Consider the following 19,449-nt stretch of genomic DNA (forward strand, 5'->3'; position numbering starts at 1 on the left):
GTAATTAATGAAGGTGGTGGCTGAGATTTACAGGGATATCTTAGGATGCTGCTTGCATGCAGCTTTGGGTTTTATGACTTGGTTGGAGAGAAATCAGTTAATGCCAAGAACTTAATGAATGGGCAGAAGCTGTTCTTTGTCAGTTTGTAGTGCCCTTTTTGTGGAAGAGGCCAGACTGGCACATGTGGACTATCTGCCTTTTCATTGCTTCAGGATGTGGAAGAGGGTAGGATGCTGTGGCCCCTGTCTCTGGGTCACTCACTCTTTCAGTGCAAGGTATCTTGTAAGTCTTGTTTCTTCTGTTTTATTAGGGCAGATAGCAGGAGCCCTGGTGCAAACAACACATTTGAAGTGAACCCATGGACGAGTTTGCTTGTATGTAGAAGAGATCGCTGATGACAGGAATTCTCCATCCAGGACCTCTGAACTGAGCAATGACAAGCTGCCCTGTTCTGCCCTGTGAAGGTGGGACATCTGGTTCCTTCTTCAGGTCTCCTCCTCCCTGTGGCTCTGTCTCCTGCATGTCACCCCCTCCCTTGCCCTGCTCTGGTGTCCATGTGGTCCACTGATGGCCTGCACCTCTGCATGAGCTTCCTGGAGCAGGAATTGAGGTGTCCAAGCTGCACACAGGCAGTGTGTCCCTGCCCAAGACCCATCTCTGCCTGCTTCCTTGGCATGTAACCCTGCCAAACGCTTCTCCATGTGTGTGTAACACTTAGGAAGTGGTTGCTAGGCTCTTGCAGGAAACACAGCAGAGCAGTCAAAATTCTTCATGGTAATTGGTAGGAATACTCCAGCCACCTCACTGCTGCCTCCCTCATCTTTCCATGGCAACACTCTCCCTACAGCAGCCCAGGTGCTTGTGGTTGGATATAGTAGGAGTTTTTGAGCCCTCCGTCTTCCAAATCGTCCCTTGGAGCATGGAGGGAACATCTGTACTTTTAAAGGATGGGCATCATGTGATACATCAAGCAGCTTCCCTTGCTCTCACCACATTCCTGTTTTATCCTGTCAGAGACAGAAAACTTTGGAAACATGCCTGAATTGAACCCTTGCATATCTTTTGTGGAAAGAACTGTTGCCCTGGTTTTTGCAGTGGGAATGTAAAGGTGCTGAAAGAGTCCTAAGTGTTTCTCTTCCTTCCCGTGGCCTGAGCCATCACACCTCTCTGTGGGCAGGAGAAAGGAGTGGAACCACACTCGCAGCATCTGGTGAGGAGGAAGAAATTCCACTTGCTGTGCTAGCACAAGCCAAGACCCAAACTGAACCAAGAAGGGACAGTGTATTCAGGGATATGTATTCTCCTCCCCCGGCCTTGGGAAGTTTATTGCCCTCCACAAAGAACACAGTGTGGTTGTCGTTCCTCAGCAGCCCGGGTGGGCTGTTAAATGACAAGGGAAAATTACCCAGTCTGTTCTCCAGAAGGCAAGTGAGTAGGAATTTTCCTCCAACTGATTCAGGACAAAGTTAATGTAGGGAAAGCCATTAAAATTAATGCTGGTAAACAAGGATAAAAACCAGCAGGGTTGTAACAAAATTTGGATCAGATTGGGTTTCCCAGCTGTCGTGCTGCTCGCTGTCTTAAAGGCAGTGGGCAGAGGGAGGGAGTAAGCTGAGCTCATAAAGCTCTTGCTGGAGGGGGCTGTGAGGTTGGGGCTGGGGCATCTGGGCTTCAGTGCCACCAGCTTTGTGCTCCAGCACTTCAATCCACTCAGGCCTACTGTTATTTTCTGGGAAGCAGTGATGCTGTTTTGTGTGATGGTTGTTCCATGAGGTATCTGTTCATGGGATGGTTATCTGCTGCTCTCCAGAGGCTGCCCTCAGCATTCAAGCCCTGCTCTAGGGCTCTGGGAACATGCTCACGTGGTTGCTGGCAGCAGGTGATTTGTAAGCGTGTTTGGGAGTAGATCTTGGTCTGTTGGGGCAGTGACTTGCTCCAGGAAGATGATCCTGAGTTCAGATGGGAAAGGTGCAAAGGGGCACAGCAATTCCCCTCTCTGTTTTGACTGCTCCAGTGGTAATGGGAGCATGCCCAGGTTGGGCAGAGTGAGGGTTACTGGGGATGTAGGTCCACTGTACCTGGAGGAAGGCTCAGGTTTGATGCCTGGTCTCATAGCCATGGTAGGTACAGGCTCAGTGGGGCCCAGAGCATCCCAGGGAAAATATACTGGCACAGGAGCTGTGTATCATGGCAGTCCTCTAGGTAAACAGCTTTTTCCAACCCCACAGCATACTAACAAAAGCCAGTCAACTTCTCCAGAACTCCTGGCACTGGATGTTCAACTGACTTGACACTTTGAAATAGGTCAAATCCAGTATAACCAAGCCAAAATTTCTAGCCCCAGAACTGAAGCAATGGCCCATATTTTCAAAAGCAGTCAGCCATTTCCTTGCAGTGCCTGAGAGAACTGGATATTATGTTTGGAAAGAAAGAAGGTAACAGTCTCATCTCTGAGCACAGCCATCTTCAGCACAGATGAACAACACAGATGCCAATATCCATAGAAAACTTCCCAGTCCACCAGTCAGGGAAAACCACAGCAGGAAGATCCTTTGATTCCTCAGGAAGCATCATATCCCTTATATATCTCCCTGATGAGGCTGTGTTTGCTCAGATTTCACAATGATTTTGATGGCTCTGTCCTGGATGGTCAGGTTTTGCAGGGTAGGTTGGGTCTCTGTGGGATCTCCACGCAGCAGCTCATCACAGAACAAAGTGAAGCTGCTGAGATGAGGAGCTGTGGTGCCTCCAGCCCAGTGCAGGGAGCTAGAGCTGGGTGTCTGAAGTCATCTTCATCAAAGAGGTGGAGGAGAGTCTGGGCAGGTCAAGACTGATGCTGGAATGGGAAGCAGCATGGAGGGAGGCCAAGAGCTCAAAAAGCTCTTCTTTTCGAGCCCTCATCCCTGTGAGAATCTACAGGCTGCCTCTACAGGGAGGCATCAGCCCCTTTTCACCAGTCAAGCTGCTGTCAGGTTGGTGCCTCAGAGGTGGGGAACTTTCTTTTCTTTTTCATGAGACTTCACCAAAGAATCAAGGTAACAGAATTATTTTTCTGTGACTATGTGAAACACTTTTTTTTTTCCTTTGGATTATTTGAAAACTAAAACTGTTCATGGGTTTTAAAATTCATGTCCCCTCCAGGTTGCTTTACTTTGTTTTGTTTCTTATTCCCTCTCCCTTATTCCTCAGAGGGAACCATCCAAACCTACACAGTGTGTTATTTCTTAAGGAAATGCAATCATTTTCCAGTCAAACCTAGGCTAGAAATGCTTCTGGTGATTCATTTATCTTGGGTGGAACAGAAACCAGGCTGATTCAGGGAGAGTTTTCTTCTGTGTGAAGACCCACTTGAGCAGGGGAGTTCTTTCAAAAGCTTTTTATTGAAAAAATAGAAGTTTTTATAGGCTTTGTCTGGGAGACCTGGGCTCCAGCCATTCTTTTGTTGCTGCTTCTTGTATGGTGCCAAGATCTGGAGCCTGGTTATCTTGGTCCCAGCTTCCCGTGCCTGCTGCTTTGAGGGTCACTGCTTCCTCAGGGTGGGATGAGTGGGATGATGGTGATGCCATCTTTGCTTGACTGCTCTTTGCACTACAAGTCTTTCTGAAGAACAAGGGTCACATGGGGGCAGAGCTGCCTTGAGTGCAGCAGGGACCTCCTGCTATCACATGGTGAGGGGTCCAGGCCCTACATTCATCGTTAGGGTCTCCTCAAGCTCCTTACAACCAAGAACCCCTTTCTGAGGTTTCCCAGCATCCAGCAAGGTTCAGAGCCAGCCACCAGGAAGGCAGATTCAGTGGCAATAACCACCACAAGCGGTTCTCCCACTTTTAAACCAAGCCTGTTTAATGGTGTGCTCTTTGAGACACAGCTTTCTGTTCCCTCAGGCAACAAGGAGCTGTGGGAAACCCCCAGGCAGTGGCTGAAATCAGATGAGCTGCTATGTCACATCCCAAGAGTAATCCTGGTTTTTGAGGGCTGTTATTATCATCTCTGTGGGATGTCCCAGAGATAGCAAGACTAGCAAGGGGCCATCGTGGAAACAGGGCTGGCTGGAGAAGCTCGGGCAGCAGGGATGGTTCAGGGGGGACAGGAGTGGTGGCAAGTGCTGGTGTGGCTGGGAGGAGAGCACAACAGGGGCTGGAGAGAAGAGAACACCCCTCCTGTAGTGACTGCTCTTCCAGCTGCCACCTCTGCTGTCTAGTGCTGGCCAGATCCATGGTGTAACTGCTCATCTCCAGTCCCTGCCTTCTCTGTGTCCCACGTGCTGGTTTTCCTATAAATAGTCCAGTGGGAAGCCACAGAGCCACCGCAGATGGCCCCCAGGTCCACGTGCAGTCTTGTGTGAGATCCCAGATAGGAGCTGTCAATTCCTTGCCTCGAGCCACCCATGAAACCTCATTAAAAATGATGTCCTCTTCCTTAACCCCCATCCCTTCCTCACTTCCCATTCTGACTTGCCTGCATTCAAGCACCCTTATTAAACATGCACTTCTAAGCAAGGAGCGCTGACTTTCCCTTAATTGAGGCATAATAATTAGAGCATTAACACATTAGGAGGGTGAGACAGCATGTTTAGCTTTTGTGATTAATTATCTGAGGATTGTAATAAGTTGTTAAGACATTAATTACTCTGGCATGTTTATTGCTCTTTATTGCAGAACAGACACTTGGTGGCTGCAAGTGCTGGTTCATCTGCCAATGGAGTGAGAAGTGGGCTGGAGGGAGGAGACCACCTACCCACCCACAGTGAGCTGCTGGTGGTGGGGACAGGGCAGGGGCATCCCCTGGGTGTGCCTTGGTGACCAAATAGGTTTATTTCTAACAGATGGATATAGAGGTGATATCTAAGTCCCTTAGGGCAATCCAGGACCTGAAAGGTCCTTTCTGATCTTTTCATCTGGATTTTTCTCCTCTTTCAAATGCAGTGTTGCTTTCCTGGTGGTTTGAGCTCCCCCTGATTGGGCTCTTTGCGTTGCTGGGTTTGGTCAGTGTGGCTCAGTCTCTGTCTGGATCTTACCAGGAGGGTTGTCTGTATTAAAAACAGGCTGAAGTTTGGAGTGTCAGCAGTGGGCAGGGAATGAACCAGGACTCCTGTGACCTCCCTCACCCCTCCATTGGATGAATTTTCTGCTGGATTTTTGGGAAGTAAGTTAGGGAAGGGTTTGGAGAGGTTTGAATTGATATAGCCTCCTCTTCACACAGGAAGCTGCTCTGTGTCCCCTAGACAACTTCACGCTAGTAAGATTGGGTCTGATAGCAGAGCTCAGGCCTGGATGATGAGTAGTTCTTGTGTGTTCCTGAAACTCTGAGAAATAGAAAAGGCAGCCAAATCAGCAGGATGACATGGTGGGCCTGTTCCCAACCTTCTGCTCTTCCCATGAAATACTCCTGCTGAGGGACCCTCCCTGCCCCTGCAGTTATCTGGGCTGGGGAGAACACTGGACACACAGAGGCAGCCCCAACCACTGTCATGGGTAAAGAGATTTGGGAAGGTGATGGAAGACAAGAAGACAGGGAAGCTATGGGTGCAGTGTGTTGATATCAATTTCCTTTGGGACCCCTGGACCTGATGTTTCTGATTTCCAGGCTGTTCTGTTATTGCAACGTGGGCTTGTGTCTCGGACAGCAGCTGATGGATGCAGGGGGCGGGAAGGGGGCTTTCTCTGTTGCCTCTCTTTAAAGTTAAAGCTTTAAAACATCAGTGATTACCCTGACTAGTCTTTATCCTTCCAGGACTGACCCAGTGGTCACTTTCCCTGTGGCTTCCACCAGCTCAAGCCAGTGTCACTGTCACTCAGTTGTCTGGATGGCTGGGGAGGAAAAATCCCTTCCCTGTGTACAGTCTGGGATCAGTCCTGTGTCAGCTGAATGTGATCTGCTGCCTTCAGCCCCTCAGAGTCCCAGCCTGCCTCTCCCCAGCCCAGCCTGGGATTGGCATTCACTGTCAGGTACCTGCTTCCTGCATTCAGAGTATGGGACGTGTCAGCCCGGCATTCCCAGCTCGGCTCTTGGGGGCAAGGCAGGTCATGACTTAGGAGTTTTAGCGTTAAATAGAGAATTTCCTCTAGATGTGTGCAATAAGACAATGGCACTGACCTGTGATCCTGGCACTGAGCAGCGTTAATGACTCCCCTTTGCAGGTAATAAGCAGCAAATGTACACATTTTGGGGAGATCTGAATATTTTTCTTTCCTTTTAAGACTGCTGTCTTCCTAGGCCAGACTTAATTAGTAGACCTCATTATTTCCTGAAATGTAACTTGACTTCCATTGAATGAGAATTGTTCAGTGGATGGGGAGCAGCAGAGCGGTGCTGCAATATTCATATTGTTTTAATTGCAACATTAACATTTCATGCCGCTCTTGGCACACTTTCAGGTGCGGCCCTTTAGCTCAATACGACACTGTGAAAGGCTGGATCAGAACAATTAGGATGGAGTGACTGGATTTCTGGATTTTCTTTCTTTTTTTTTTTTTCCTTTTATTTTAGTGAACATAAGCTTGGATTCAGTTCCCATCACTCCTTTTGTTGGGCAGAGCAGGGAGTCAAGCACACCCCTGGAGTGTAAATCCTTTTTTTTTTTTTTTTTGGAATAAGGGATGTGCTGTAGGGCATGTTTGAATTGTCCTTTTGTGGATCTGAGGCCCCACAGGTACAAGCGATACCAGGCTGATGGCACCTCCTGGGACTTGACCTTTGCTGGGTGAATCAGTCAAGTCCCAAAATGAGTCTGGCCAGCTGGGCCAGTGTCACCACGTGTGATCTGGAGGGAAAAAGGCTGTTTCTCACTTCTCAGTTATTTCCAGGGCTCTGGAAGGCCTGAGGCTGGAAATGACACTGTGAACAGATAACGACTGGGTCAGTGCAGATCCTAAATGAGCACAGATCCCTGCTCTGTCTGCATATTGCATACAGGGTTTGGCTTTCCTGCAGCAGGGTCAGACAACCCTGAAATGCTGAGCTCAGCCTCAGCAAGCTCTGGTCACCTTTGCTGCCTTGCCAGGTACCCTATGCTTGCCCTGAAACTTCCCCATATCAGAGAGCGGTGAAGAGTGACAGGAGTTCCTGGCAAAAGCAACTCTGGATTCCACCCTGGAACAGCCTAATGAGGGTCTCCTAATTAGGTCACTGGAAGGGGCTGAGCAAGGAAGGCCAGCCAGCAAGCCTAGTCAGTGGCTTCTGGATGTTGTTCTCCAAAGGTTGTATCGCACTGTGAGATATGTGAACTTTAATTGACTTCAAAGGAGAACCAAGAGGCTGTTGTGTCCCCTTCAGCCTTTAAGAGGAAGAGGAAGGGTCTGTGTGTCTGCCTCTGTCCTGCTGAGAAAGGATAGCCATGCTGCTGGCTCCAGCTTGCAGATCTATATGGGAGCTGGTGTGTGGGTCTGGTGGACAGCAAGGACTTGTGTATGGAGGAACAGGCTCCCTCTCCCTCACAGCAAGTGCCACTAATCAGTCAACCTGCTAATGGGTAGCTTGACGTGTAAGTGATCCTGCTCAGAGCTCACCGGGCGGCTGCTCGGGCTCTGGGCTGCCTTCCTGGCGTTTGCTGGCAGCAGCCTGTGGATGAAACATCTTGCTGGAAGGTGAAATCTCTGTCGGTGTGGCAGAGAGGCAATGGGAGGGTTGTGGGGAAAAGGGAGCTGGTCTGCCCATCAGTGCTTCTCCTTGGAGCTGGGCGTGTCCCTTCCACTTTAGGCAGCAGCTGAGCTCAACCATAAGTGCGGGACGGCAATTAAAGTTGGAAATGTGGCAGGACCTTGGCTTGGCCACTAGAGGAAGGGCAAGGGAAGGGCACATATTCCATTTTCAAGGGCTTTCCAAGGGCTAACATGGCATATTAGCTGGCTGGCTCTCCTATGAGCTAAAAAGGCTTGAAACCTTCCCCAGCTAGTACTGTGTGCAGTGGGATCCATGAAATCTCATCTCCTGCGGATGTACAGTTTGGGTTTGGAGTCTCTGGTGTCTAGTAAGCTGTTTGTGCTGAATGGAGCATCTCCCCTTCCCGGGATATTTATAGCCTCTCTCTCTCTCCCACGCAGATTGTCTGATGTCTAATAAGGGATGATACACTACAGTTTGGAAGGTGCTAATGATGTCTCTCCTCTGATAGTCTATTCCCATGAAATTTATAGACTCTGACTGTCTCCAAGACCTCTGTTTCTCTGTCACATCAGGTTGAAATCTGTTTGCAGTGTCAGAAGTTGCTGGGGAGTGGGCAGAGGACAGACTGATGCAGCAGGATTGCATATGCTTTGCACTTCTTAGGAAACTAGGCTGAAAATGCGCCCAGCTCTGTTTCCTGCAGATCTGGGGTGGGGGGCAGCTGTGGCTCAGATCACGGAACTGTGTGTTTGGGAAAGCAAGCTGGTTGTGTGGGAGGAAGGTGATGAGCTCAGAGACTACCCAGGAGGAGGAGTGCTCAGCCTCCACTGCCATGCTGTGGGTTCCTCAGGCACATTAGAGCTGCCTGGGGTGACCAGCGAGTGCAGGGCATGGCCTCTTGTGGGAAACAGCCCCTGAGGAGGATAAACGAGCCAGCCCAGAGCTCGTGGCTGGTGTGAAGAATTGCCTGGCTAAAGGATAATGAATGCCACAGCAGGAGACAGAGCGTTTCTCTGAGGCCATTCATCCCCTTTATCACCCTGCTAACAAGCCCCAGAGCGCCTCTGGAGAGAGTTCTCTGGAGCAGCACCATCCCTCAGCCGTGCTGCTGGCTGGGTGCTGGGAGTCAGGGGCACGGAAAACCACAGACCGCCCCCCCAAACAGCAGCCCTGAATTTGGGTGTCAGCAGTGAGGACAGTGCTGTGGCTTTGCTGGTGTGGAGCCCATGCCCTCCTTCGTGCCGTGCTTGGTGCCACCTGAGAGATTTGGATGTCAAAGCCAAGCATCCGTCTTTTTTTAAAGTACTTCGGGCAGCACCTGCAGCACCCTTAGGAGCATTGCTCGATCCTAACTCCCAGCTTGTCTGAGATGTAAGATTTATAAGATTTATACAAGACCCAGGAGGAGTTTGGGGCCGCCGGCACGGAGGTGAGTTGGTTCTGCTTCACTTGCAGCACAGCTGAGCCCGTGCGTGAGCCTTGTGCGAGGAGGAAAGGGCAGGAGTGATGTGCTCTTGGTAAGAGCTAATAAAAGCTAATTCATCCCTTTGCTCCGAGACAGTAGGAAGCATTAGTGGCTGGCTGAGTGCCTCCTCCACTGCGGCAGCGTGCTGGGTGCCTCCGCCTTCCCCCTGGCTGGGAGCAGAGCGTGTCCTCCCGTGGAGGGGAAGGCGTCTCTGTCGGAGCTGCACCGTCTGCAGCTGCGTCAGCAGGCAGCCCGTGGGGCTCTGTGTAGCTGGCATCCCTCCTGGGAAGAGAAACCAGCCTGAAAACCTGGGCAGGTGGGTCTGGAAATAAGGATGGACATCCCTCAGGTAATCTGGACTTCTGCTTCAGGCAAATGCCTTTGGCTCTGCCCCAGGGCTTGGGCTACAGCTCGTGGGAGCAGAGCAAAGCACCATCCCGGATTTAGCTGGGCTATAGGAGACCCTCAAAAAGGCTGGAGCTGTTTGTGCCCAAGGGGGTGAACAAATAGGTTGGAATACCTTCACCAAACAGCTTGTGTGCCCACCTGTGTGCTGCATGTGCGGGTACGTGCTGTGCCACCCTGCATGCCCACCTGCCAGAGTGATTTGTGTCTGGGGCACGGGGCACAGCGGGTGAGCATCAAGTAGAACTAATTGCCAGTATTTGAAAGTTTTTTCCTTTTTTCCTCCTGTTTGTTTTCTTAATTTCTCCTTCTTATCCTCCTCCAGGTTTGGCTGTTGGAGGATGCGTTTTGTGTGGTCCATGGTAAGAAGAGAAAGCAAACAGGAGAGTCTGTGCTGTGTTTGTGTGTCCTCAACAAATGCTGGTGGTGTTTTGTAGGGGCAAAAAAAAGAGAAGAGCTGCAGAGCTTTGCAGATGAAGAGGGCCGTGATGTGCAATTGGGTTGTTCCAGTGAGGGCAGCAACAGCAGGGGAGCAGCAGTTGGTGGGGTTGGTCTGGAGTGTGTCTGCAGAGCTGTGGAGCAGAGGAGAAAGTGTGTCTTGGAGCTGGGTGTCTCCTTGAGAGTGAGCAGCACATCAGCAAGAGGATTGTAACCCTAATTTTTTCTCTCCATTTTTTTTTCAGGAGGTCTCCAAGCATTTTAAAAGGAAGCTAACACCACAGATTGGAAAACTGTACATTTTGAGGCTTCAGTGACTGGTTTAGAGCCAGCCAGAGGAACCTGTGAGTGCTGAGCCCTCACACTCTCCTCCCAAACCATCTGCACTCCAGACCTTGGCCTCTTTCCCAGGCCCCTGTGCTGACCAGACTGATGTTGGGGAGCTCACTGGAGGCCAGTCTTGTCCCATAGGGTGGAGGCAGGACATGTTGCCACCTGTGGCCACTGCCATCAGCTGGACTGGCTCTGGGAGGGAGGATGCTGGCACAACAAGTGGCCCTTCAAAATGGGGTTGGATTTATAGGGGTGCACTCTAGTCCCAGCCTATGAGGCCTCTGTTCCTGCCCTGCCCTCTCTCAGCATTTTGGGAGGAGTTCACTTACAATTTCAAAACATGTGGTGCTTTTTCTTCTTTTTACCCAGCACCACTTAAGTGTCGAGTTGAAGGGAAATACAATACATCACCTTCCTCGTGGGCTGCCATTCAGCCAAGAGTAACAGAGATTAGCCTTCAATCACATGGGGGCCAGAGCTGAAGGAAACCTTCCCGAGGACACGCTGGAGAAACATTTTCATTAGTGGAGGAGAAGCTGACTGAGATGGAGTGGCCCTTCACCTCAGCTGCCAGACCTCTCGCCTGCCTGGCGTTAACAGGACAGGGAGATGCTAATGGAGGAGCTGGTGCCAGCTGCAAGTCTTTAAGTGCTGTCTGCATCCAGATGTAAGGAACAGCTGTGACACAGCAAAGCAGTGCTTTTAGAGCCTGGTGAGGGTGGGTTTGTTTTGGGTTTTTTTCCCTGCATGTGAGCGCTCACTGCTGGAAGCAAAGTGGCTCTCAGTTAAAAGGGAGAAATGGGTGCTGGGCCACATACCAGAATGGATACCCTGGCATGGGCCAGAAAATGATGTCCTTGGGGGATAAGGTCCATAGATCCAGGAGATATCATGGTCTCTGCCTCCTGCAACACGTTTTGCAATTTTAACAGGACTGCCTTAGTGGTAGTAGAGGCTTTCTCTGCTCCATGGAAAGCTGTTCCACAGCCTGCTGTTGCAGGCATTTGCTCTTATTTTGCATCCCCCCAGAGCAGTTGAGGTACCCAGGGTTCACTTTTGCTATTGATGTCTCCTTTGTGTTGAAGAAACACCCCCTGGACCCCAGCTGGATGCCTGGCACAGACCTGTCTGTCCTGGTTACTGGGAATTAGCCAACAGGATCCCTGCAGCCACATCTGCCGTCCCCCACCACCTCACCTCCCTGGGGCTGGCGTGCTCCTGACAAAGGCAGGCTCCATCTCTTTCACTCACAGCTGAAGGATGCCTTGCCTGGTCCTGTCTTGCAGGTTGGAGGGAAATCATTTTAATTTGCGTGGCACATTCCTTTGGGCGGGAGGTAGGGGGAGAAAAGAAACAAAAAAAAAAAAATCCGACAGAAACTCTGGCTGTTCTGGGTATTTTTAGCTGTTTGCAAAGGACCATTAATATCTCTTTCTCTTTTTTTTTTTTTTTTTTTTTTGTTTTTAACTCCCTGCAGACCATTCTCTCTCTCGGGGGCTGCCTGTGGTGCTGCATTAACAGCACATCTCTGTGGTGAAGGTAAGCAGGTTCTCAGTTTTCTGAGAGACTCCCAGGGAGCCTCATCTCTCCTCTTCCTGTGTGCCCACCGTGTGCACAGCCCTCTGAGAAGGGGCTCCCTGGCTGGGAGAGTGAAGGCTCAGAGATATTCACGCCTTCTGGGATGGATTTTATCAGGAATGGGATTTAAGCTTCCTGAGAGGGAGGCGGCACAGCCTGGCAGCCAGGGAATTGGGTTGGAACGCCAAATCAAATGTGGCTTCTGGTTTTGGAGCATTCTCACATTAAGGTACTTCTCATATCGCCCTTCTCCCTTTCAGAACTGAGTGCAGACAAAATGAGAGGAAAACCTGGCTCCTGAGCATTCCCCCCCCCCCCCCCCAATGCCTTCACCTGGCTTGTATTCCCTTTTCTCCTACAATCTCAGCTGGCTGAGTTTCAGTGCCAGCCTATTGAAAGGAAAGGCACGTGCTGGCTTATGGAGGGAGAGAGACCTGAGACAGGATAAATCTGGAGGCAATGAGATTGGGGAGAGGCAAGTCAGCTGCTCTGACACTTTTATTATGGAACCAGGCTGCTTGGGAATGAATCTTTCTTGAAATGTGTTGCTGGATGACATTTCTGCCAGGTCTCGCCAGTAACCTTCTCTGAGCCTTGCTGCCCAGCCCTGTGCTTGCCTTTTCCTAGGACAGAGAGAAGGAATATCATCTAGAAATGCCACAGGCTCCATACACCTCCAGTCAGTTTGAAGACACATGGACTTTGGCACCAGAAGCTCCTCAAGCTTTGGTGACTTACAGCTGCATGTGTTGTTTTGCAAAGGAGGTGTCGGCCCTTATGTTTCTCATTTCAGAAACAATGAGGATATAACGGAGACCAAAATGAAATCCTCCCTGGAGTTGCCAAGAATGATGGATAACTGCAAGAAAATATTATTCTATGGCTCTGGAAAAGGAAGATCTACTTTCTTAGTAACCTGGTAATGAGGTAGTGGCTCTGCTCTGTGCACAGGCTGGAAGCCAGGGGAGATTTGGGGTTACAAAGAGGGCTGGACAGAGTTTGCTGCCCTCTCAGCTCCTTTCCTGTATCACTGTCAACTTAGATTTCACATCAAGAGGGTGATGTTATGCCTGGCGGTGACAACAGCAGAATGTCACTGGCAGAGGTGAAATCTTTCCCTCCGTGAGGGTAATTCTTCCTTTCCCTTCCCCTTGGTTTATGTCAAGGACCTCTGGCTCCCTGTGCTGAGTGGGCCATGCACACATGCTGCTCAGGGGACAACACATTCTGTGCTGAGCTTCACTTTTCCTGCTGTCTTGCTAAGCAGCTCTGTGTCACTGATGCCTCTTGGCTGCGTGGTGACCCGGGACAAAGGGAAACCCCTTGTCACTGTCTGAGAGAAATTGGGGCCATTGGAAGCTGCCGTGTTTGCCATCATGGCAGCACTGCTCAGAGTGCTCCTCTGCCATGCTGGCACACTTATATCATAGTCAGCTTTGCCAGGGATGTCCCTTCAGAGACCATTTGTGCTCTTCAGGGGCCAGGTCTGAGCTAGGTCAGAGTCTGAGGGGCAGACTTACACATGTTAAAGGGTAATGTCCCCCACAGGCTGTCTCTCACCTCCTCTGAACAGCAGCTGATCTTGCAGGAGTGTGCCTGTGCCCACCCTCTGCCAGCTTCTGTCCCCAGGGGCCGGTTCAGCAAAGCTTAGTGTTGTTCTGGGTCCAGCTTCCATTTTCTAGCTGGTTATGGAGGAGAGGATGAAGGTTGCTGCTGCTGCTGCCAGGCCACACTAGAAAACAGGCAGGGGACCAGCCTCTTAGTGCCCTTAAAGATCCAAGAGTTTAATCTGACCCTGGTTCTCTCTTAGCCCTGAACCTGTTGTGTCTTTTCCAGCTGGTGCCCGAGCCTTTCTTTGTTATTTTTATTTTTTTTTTTCCCCTTTTCTCCTCTCCTTATGAAAAATGGCTTTCCCATCTGCATCTGTCAGGAGTGTGCCGAGCCGGGGGTACGGCTCAGTGAATATACAAATGCGCGGTTGGACCGTGGCCCCCCTGACAGGCTGGAGATGAATTCCAAACGTGCAGGGAGAAGAGCTCCTGCTGCCTCTGATGGTTGTTTTCCTTATCCCGAGGAGGTGTGAGAATCGCCTTTGGGAGCAGTGCTTCCTTCTGCTCCTGTTCTGCCTTTACCAAGGATCAGTTCTCTGCCATCCATCATCAGACGAGCCCTCTCCTCGCTCCCACGTCTCAGCTGCTGATGGCAGTGCTGGAGAAGGGGGAAACTGTTTTATCCTGCATTTTACTACCATCCTTTTTCCCCTCCCTTTTGCATCCCACCTCCTAGGCCTCTATTACAAGGCAGTTGGCAGGCTGGGGCTGGAGGGCACTTGCCTTTTCTTGCTGATCCAGGTAGAGGGGATGGGATGGTTTCCTATAATCACTGAATATCCTGAGTTGGAAGGGACCCACGAGGATCATTAAGTCCAACTCTTAGACCTGCACAGGACACCCCAGCAATTCCACCCTGTCCCTGAGAGTGTTGTCCAAACACTTTTTGAACTCTGTCAGGCTTAGAGCTGTGACCTCTTTTCTGGGGGCCTGTTCAGTGCACGACCACCCTCTGAGTGAAGAACCTTTTCCTAATATCCAACCTAAACCTCCCCTGACAGAGCTTCATGCTGTTCCCTTGAGTCCTGTCACCGGTTTGACCTTACCCAGGGGGTTTAAAATGTAATTTTGATTGGAGTTTTTCAGAGATGTTGTGCGTGACTCCATGTAAGATGCACTGAAAGCACCCAAGTGCTCCTGCACGTCTCAGCCTTCCCCTGCTGCAGGTGACCAGAGCTCTGGGGCTCTGCAAGGAGGAATTCACCACCTCTGAGTTGTGGAACTCTGCAAGGTCGCTCAGGTACCCAGAGAGAGATGACAGCCTGCCCTGACAGCCAGGAATTTGCTGAGCTCTTTTCCTGCCTCTTGGCTTTCTGCAGTGAGGTACACGAGCTGCTTCCCTGGCCTTGATGTGCAGAGAAGCTTTCAGCCAGGTGGGCTCAGAGGAGCAGGCAGGCAGAAAATGAAATGAGTGTCTCCATGCTCTTGCCACAGCTATCTGGTCAAGGAGGAGAACTTTCTGGGTGGGCAGACCCCCTCTTTGGCAGGAGGAGAGAGCAGACAGCTTGAGCTGAGCTGTTTTTTTGACAAGCAGATGGATGTTCAGTGGGGACCCAAGAAAACCCTCTCGCTCCAGGCTATCTGTGAGCCCTCCAAACCAGAGCGTTGTGCTGACACAAAAGCATCGCTCCGTTGATGCTCAGCTTGAATTGCCTCTTCCAGGCGCCTGATTCGGGACACAGCGACCGTCCCCTCCTGCCACCAGCTCCCGGGAGGAGCCAGCTGCCTGCCTGCAACCGGGGCGAGGATGGAGCCTGAGCCGTGGAGCAGCGAGGAGGGAGGGAGGCGAGCGACGGCAGATCCCTCCGGCATCTCCACACCGCGGGGCTCTTGGCGAGCGAGTGCTCGTCTGCTTTGAAAGCTCTTAGTGCTCCTGCAGGTGGGAGCCAATTTGTCTGCTTTCCTGCCCAGGTGCCATCTGTTTGTAGGATTGCCTGTGCGGTGGATGAGCACGACGGGGATGGCGAAGGGAAAGGGCTGCTGGGCTGGGAAAGATGAGCCTAAAACTTTCCTTGAGTATCTTCAGCGCTTCTGGCTGCCGCTGTTCTTTCTCCCCTGCATCGCAGCGGGGAAATCGGAGCCTGTCATTTGCTGTTCCCGGAGCGTAGAGGGGAGCTGAGGCACTGCTAATAGCAAACTATCATTCTAATGCTAATTTCCTACCATTAGCTCAGGCTGGGGGAGGCTCAGCCTGGGTGGAGGGAAGCCATTAGCAGATGGAGAAGGGGAGATGTGTGCGGATTTGTTCTGCACCCCCAGAAGGGATTTTCAGAGGGCAGATGATTAACCACCACTGGGCAAATTGGTAACACTAGCTAGGTTCAGTCTCTGGTGGACGTGGGAGGGAGGGGAGAGGATGCTTTGTTCCAAGTTGTCCTTCCTCTAGGGATTTCCCGAGTGCTTCAGGCTTTGGCTTGAATTTGGTCTTAGCTGCTTGTTGCCAGCCCTCGTGTGTTGTGACCCAAGGGATGCTCAGAGCGCTGGCAGGGCTGCAGCTGGTGGCACCGATGTCCTTTCAACAAAGGAGCCGAGCAGGGTTGGGTTTAGCTGCTGTCTTTTTGGGAGGAGCTTCCCAGTTCAGGAGCCTGGACATCCGTGTTTGGTGGCAGGCTTCAAAGCAGGGAAATTTTGAATCCACCTTTGAGATACACAAGAGCTGAAAAAGAAACCTGTCCTTTTGCCCCAAGCTGGAGACCTGTCAGGAGAAACCAGGGGCTGAGTTTGGACTTGTGAAGGAAAATGAACTATTTCCCTGCCCTTTCCAGAGGTGAGCATTCCTACATCCAGCCTCTTCATCAGTCTCCTCTAGACAAGTGGAAGAACCTGTGTTGCTCCCTGGACTGGTGAGGTGCCTGGGAGCTTCTGGGGTGTGTGTGGAAGGTGATTGGCTACAGTAGGACTGTAGGGCCTGTTTGGAATTCTTTGGGCACCAGTCAGAGAGGTTTCTCTACCACTCCTAGACCAGCTTGGAAACCTTGGGACTAAAGGGGTGCAAGCTGTGCCTGGCTGGGAAGAAACTGGTTGCCTGCTACTGAAGACAGTGTTGTTTGAAGGCAAGGGCCCAGTAGTGTCCTGATCTTGGTGTGACACACCTCCTGAAGACCCAGCAGCCTGTCTGTGGTGATCTAGACCACTGGCTTGATCATTTTATAGGGAAGCACACAAGGATTTTTTTTAAAACCACTCAAAGACCGTTTCAAAACTCCTCTGTCATCTAGCAGAGATGCAGTGGAGGGACAAAAGCAGCCACAATAAACCAGGAGCTGGTTAAATGGCACAGGGGGAGTAAGGCAAGAAGGGACTATCCTGCCAGGAGGACAATAGCACAAGGCTCCATTAGCAGAACAGCACTGCTCACTGTGGTTACCAGCTATCAGATCCATCCCGGTGTGGAGCATGACTCACTGTTGTTTAAGAAGCTATTTCCATCTGAAAAAAAGGCTCCTACCTTTTCTAGAGACTCTTCCCTGCCTTGTTTGAAGAGAGAAACAAAAAGGTGAAGGGCTACTTTTTCCTAGTCAAGGAGGCTCAAACAAACTTTCCCTCAAGTAGCTGAGCAAGGAAATCAGCACGTTATGTGTTCTCGAGAATAATACAATCAAAGTAGTTGTGGGGGAAAAAAAGTAAGAATAAAATAGCATTGCTTTTCCCAGTTCAGCACTTTGAATAATGAGCTTACAAGCCAGAGGCAGAGCTCCCAGGAGAGGAGCTGTGTTCAGGAGATGGACACAAGTGTCTCGGATGGGCCTGGATCTGAAGCCATCTCTCTCTAATTTTCTACATCAGTGAGAACACAGCACAGCACCATCAATCATAGTCAACCTCCCCTCAAAAGCCACCTCCTGCCTCTCTGTATGGCAGGTCCCCCTCTGCTCCTGTCCCCGCTGGGGACCGCAGGTGTCCCGGACAGCAGCGCTGCCGGCACATTCCCTCGCAGGAGGGTTCTTCCTCCTCGTGTTTGAGCCTGCTTGTGTTTCTGCCTTTCTCCTTCCTCCACCCCTAGCACCTGTTCCTCGCCGGTGCTTCATTTCCAGATGTGTCTCCCCCTCCTGGAGTCAGGAAAGGCCAAATACTCCTTTAATCCCCGATGAGGAGAAGGTGTGGAGCTGCCTGTCCCGGTAAACCCGCTGTGTGCTGCCAGGGGGAGGGGTGGGTGTGGTTTTGGTGCCTGTACTGCTCATCTGGGTTAAAGAGGTTGGACTTCACAGCTTCCCTGAGGCCATCAGGGCATGTTCTGGGGATTGCTGGTACTGGGACTGGCTCCTCCCCAGCTCTGGGCATGGAGCACCTAAAGGGATCATCATTCATGCTGGGCTGGTGGTGGGATGCAGCAGCTTCTGGTCCCTTGTTTCTCCTTCTGTGAAGTCCTCTCTGCTCCTTCCTGGCCTGGCCAGGTGTTTCTGCCAGACCCAGGGGCACCAGTTTGGCAGGAGCACTGGTGATGGGGCTCCTCCTGGGCAGGCCAAGGCCAGGCACTTCTAGGCTGGCCAGAGGGTGATGGGATGTGGGTCTGTGCTTGTGACTGTTCCTTCTACTGGAGCGTGGACACAGCTGGTGGGTTCGGTGCCTCTTGCTACTTCATCTGTCTCATGTGCTCTTGCTCAGCTGTGGTGGCTCTCAGACCTACCAAAACCTGGCTGAATATCATGACACAAAAGTGGTTCTCCAGCCCTGTTTCTGGCTTCATGGGCTCAAGCACTAGCTAGAAAACCAAGGACTGAGCTTCTTTCTTGAGCACAGCCCTAGAGAGGAGCATCTTCTGAAGAAACTCTTGCAATTGCCACCTCCTTCTCAGCCTCTTCACTGGCTTCTGAGAGCTGCAGAGCATCCTTGACCTCTGTCTCAGGCATGGTTTCCTGCATGTATCAGCCCTGCTCCAGTGTTGTGGAGCTATTGCTGGCATCTGTAATAGCTGTGTTGTTTACTTCCCAAGTGCCTGCCCTTTCCATAATGAGCTGTAATTCATCCTGGTTTATACAGGGCTCGGAGATACCGGGAGCAAGGAGGGTGTGCCATTAAACCACCTTCTAGGCTGCTCTCTGGACCTGGGATTGCTGATCTCCTGGAGATGTAAAACAAGGAGGACGAGGGGGACCAGATGGAAATGGAGAATAATTACCTTGCAGGGTTTTTACCCAGGGCTGGTTGGGTTGGGAACTGCTGTGAGCTGACACGCAGGTGCAGATGGATGGTTACGGCACACAGGGCAGAGGGATGAAAGATGCCTTTTTAAAGCACCTGCCTTCCTCTCTTCCTCTGCTTTATAACCTGTTTTTATAGAGACTGCACGAGGAACACATTTTTTTTATTAGCAGCTTGGGAGTGGAGAGTAATAAAGATTAATTTTTTTAAATAATTCCTTGCATTATCTTTTAATTTCCTGTGGCAGGGTTTGACTTTTAAATCTGCAAATGGTCTTTACTGCTAATGTGCTCATCAGTTCAGAAGCAGCAGCCAAAGGAGCTGTGGGACTTGGTGAAGGTGGGAAAGGCCCCAGGGTTGAGCCTGGAGTCCCAGAAGAGGCTGTTCCATGGGCTACTCCCTGACCAGAAAGACCCTTTCAGGTCTACAGCTGTATCTCCATCCCAGGAAGACTTGGAGAGGTCTAATCTGTACTGCAGCTCATGGTGTCCATTTTGCTTCCTTCCACTGATGGTGATGGTGAAGCTCCCATGAGGAGAGGGAGGGAAGCCTGTTGGCCACGCTGTGCTGCTGTGGGTGATAGATCCTTGCTGACCTCCACCCAGGATGGTGTGTCCTGCTGGAACCTGTGCTGAGCGGTGTGGGAGGGTGGGCACAGGGGTTGTTCAGCCCAGTGGCCTTGCTGGCATTAGGGGAAGGTGGCTACAGGACTGGGGAGGGGGGAGATGTCAGGAAGGGGGTGAAGTGTGGGAGAGAAGTGACCACACTCGGGATCTGATAGAAAAGACTCTGTCCCCTGCATCCACACTGTGCTTCCCAGCCTCCACGAGCACAGAAGACCTGATGCTCTGCTGGGCTTTAACCTGCTTGGG

The 19,449-nt window shown here is 51.1% G+C and overlaps 1 long non-coding RNA gene across 5 annotated transcripts in view; it reads left to right on the top strand.

The window, feature by feature from the left end:
• Positions 1–18,788, top strand: part of LOC116791242 — a 47,898-nt gene extending 29,110 nt beyond the window's left edge. For 3 of the 5 annotated variants that reach the window (XR_004358658.1, XR_004358660.1, XR_004358661.1), the window contains 3 exons: positions 312–465; positions 9,914–11,786; positions 12,619–18,788. This is a non-coding gene — a long non-coding RNA (uncharacterized LOC116791242). The remainder of the gene's footprint in view (positions 1–311; positions 466–9,913; positions 11,787–12,618) is intronic. The other 2 variants (XR_004358662.1, XR_004358659.1) reach the window with 2 other exon arrangements.
• Positions 18,789–19,449: the final 661 nt, after the last annotated feature.

The sequence above is a fragment of the Chiroxiphia lanceolata genome, chromosome 9 (assembly GCF_009829145.1).
Source record: "Chiroxiphia lanceolata isolate bChiLan1 chromosome 9, bChiLan1.pri, whole genome shotgun sequence".
Lineage (NCBI taxonomy): Eukaryota > Metazoa > Chordata > Aves > Passeriformes > Pipridae > Chiroxiphia > Chiroxiphia lanceolata.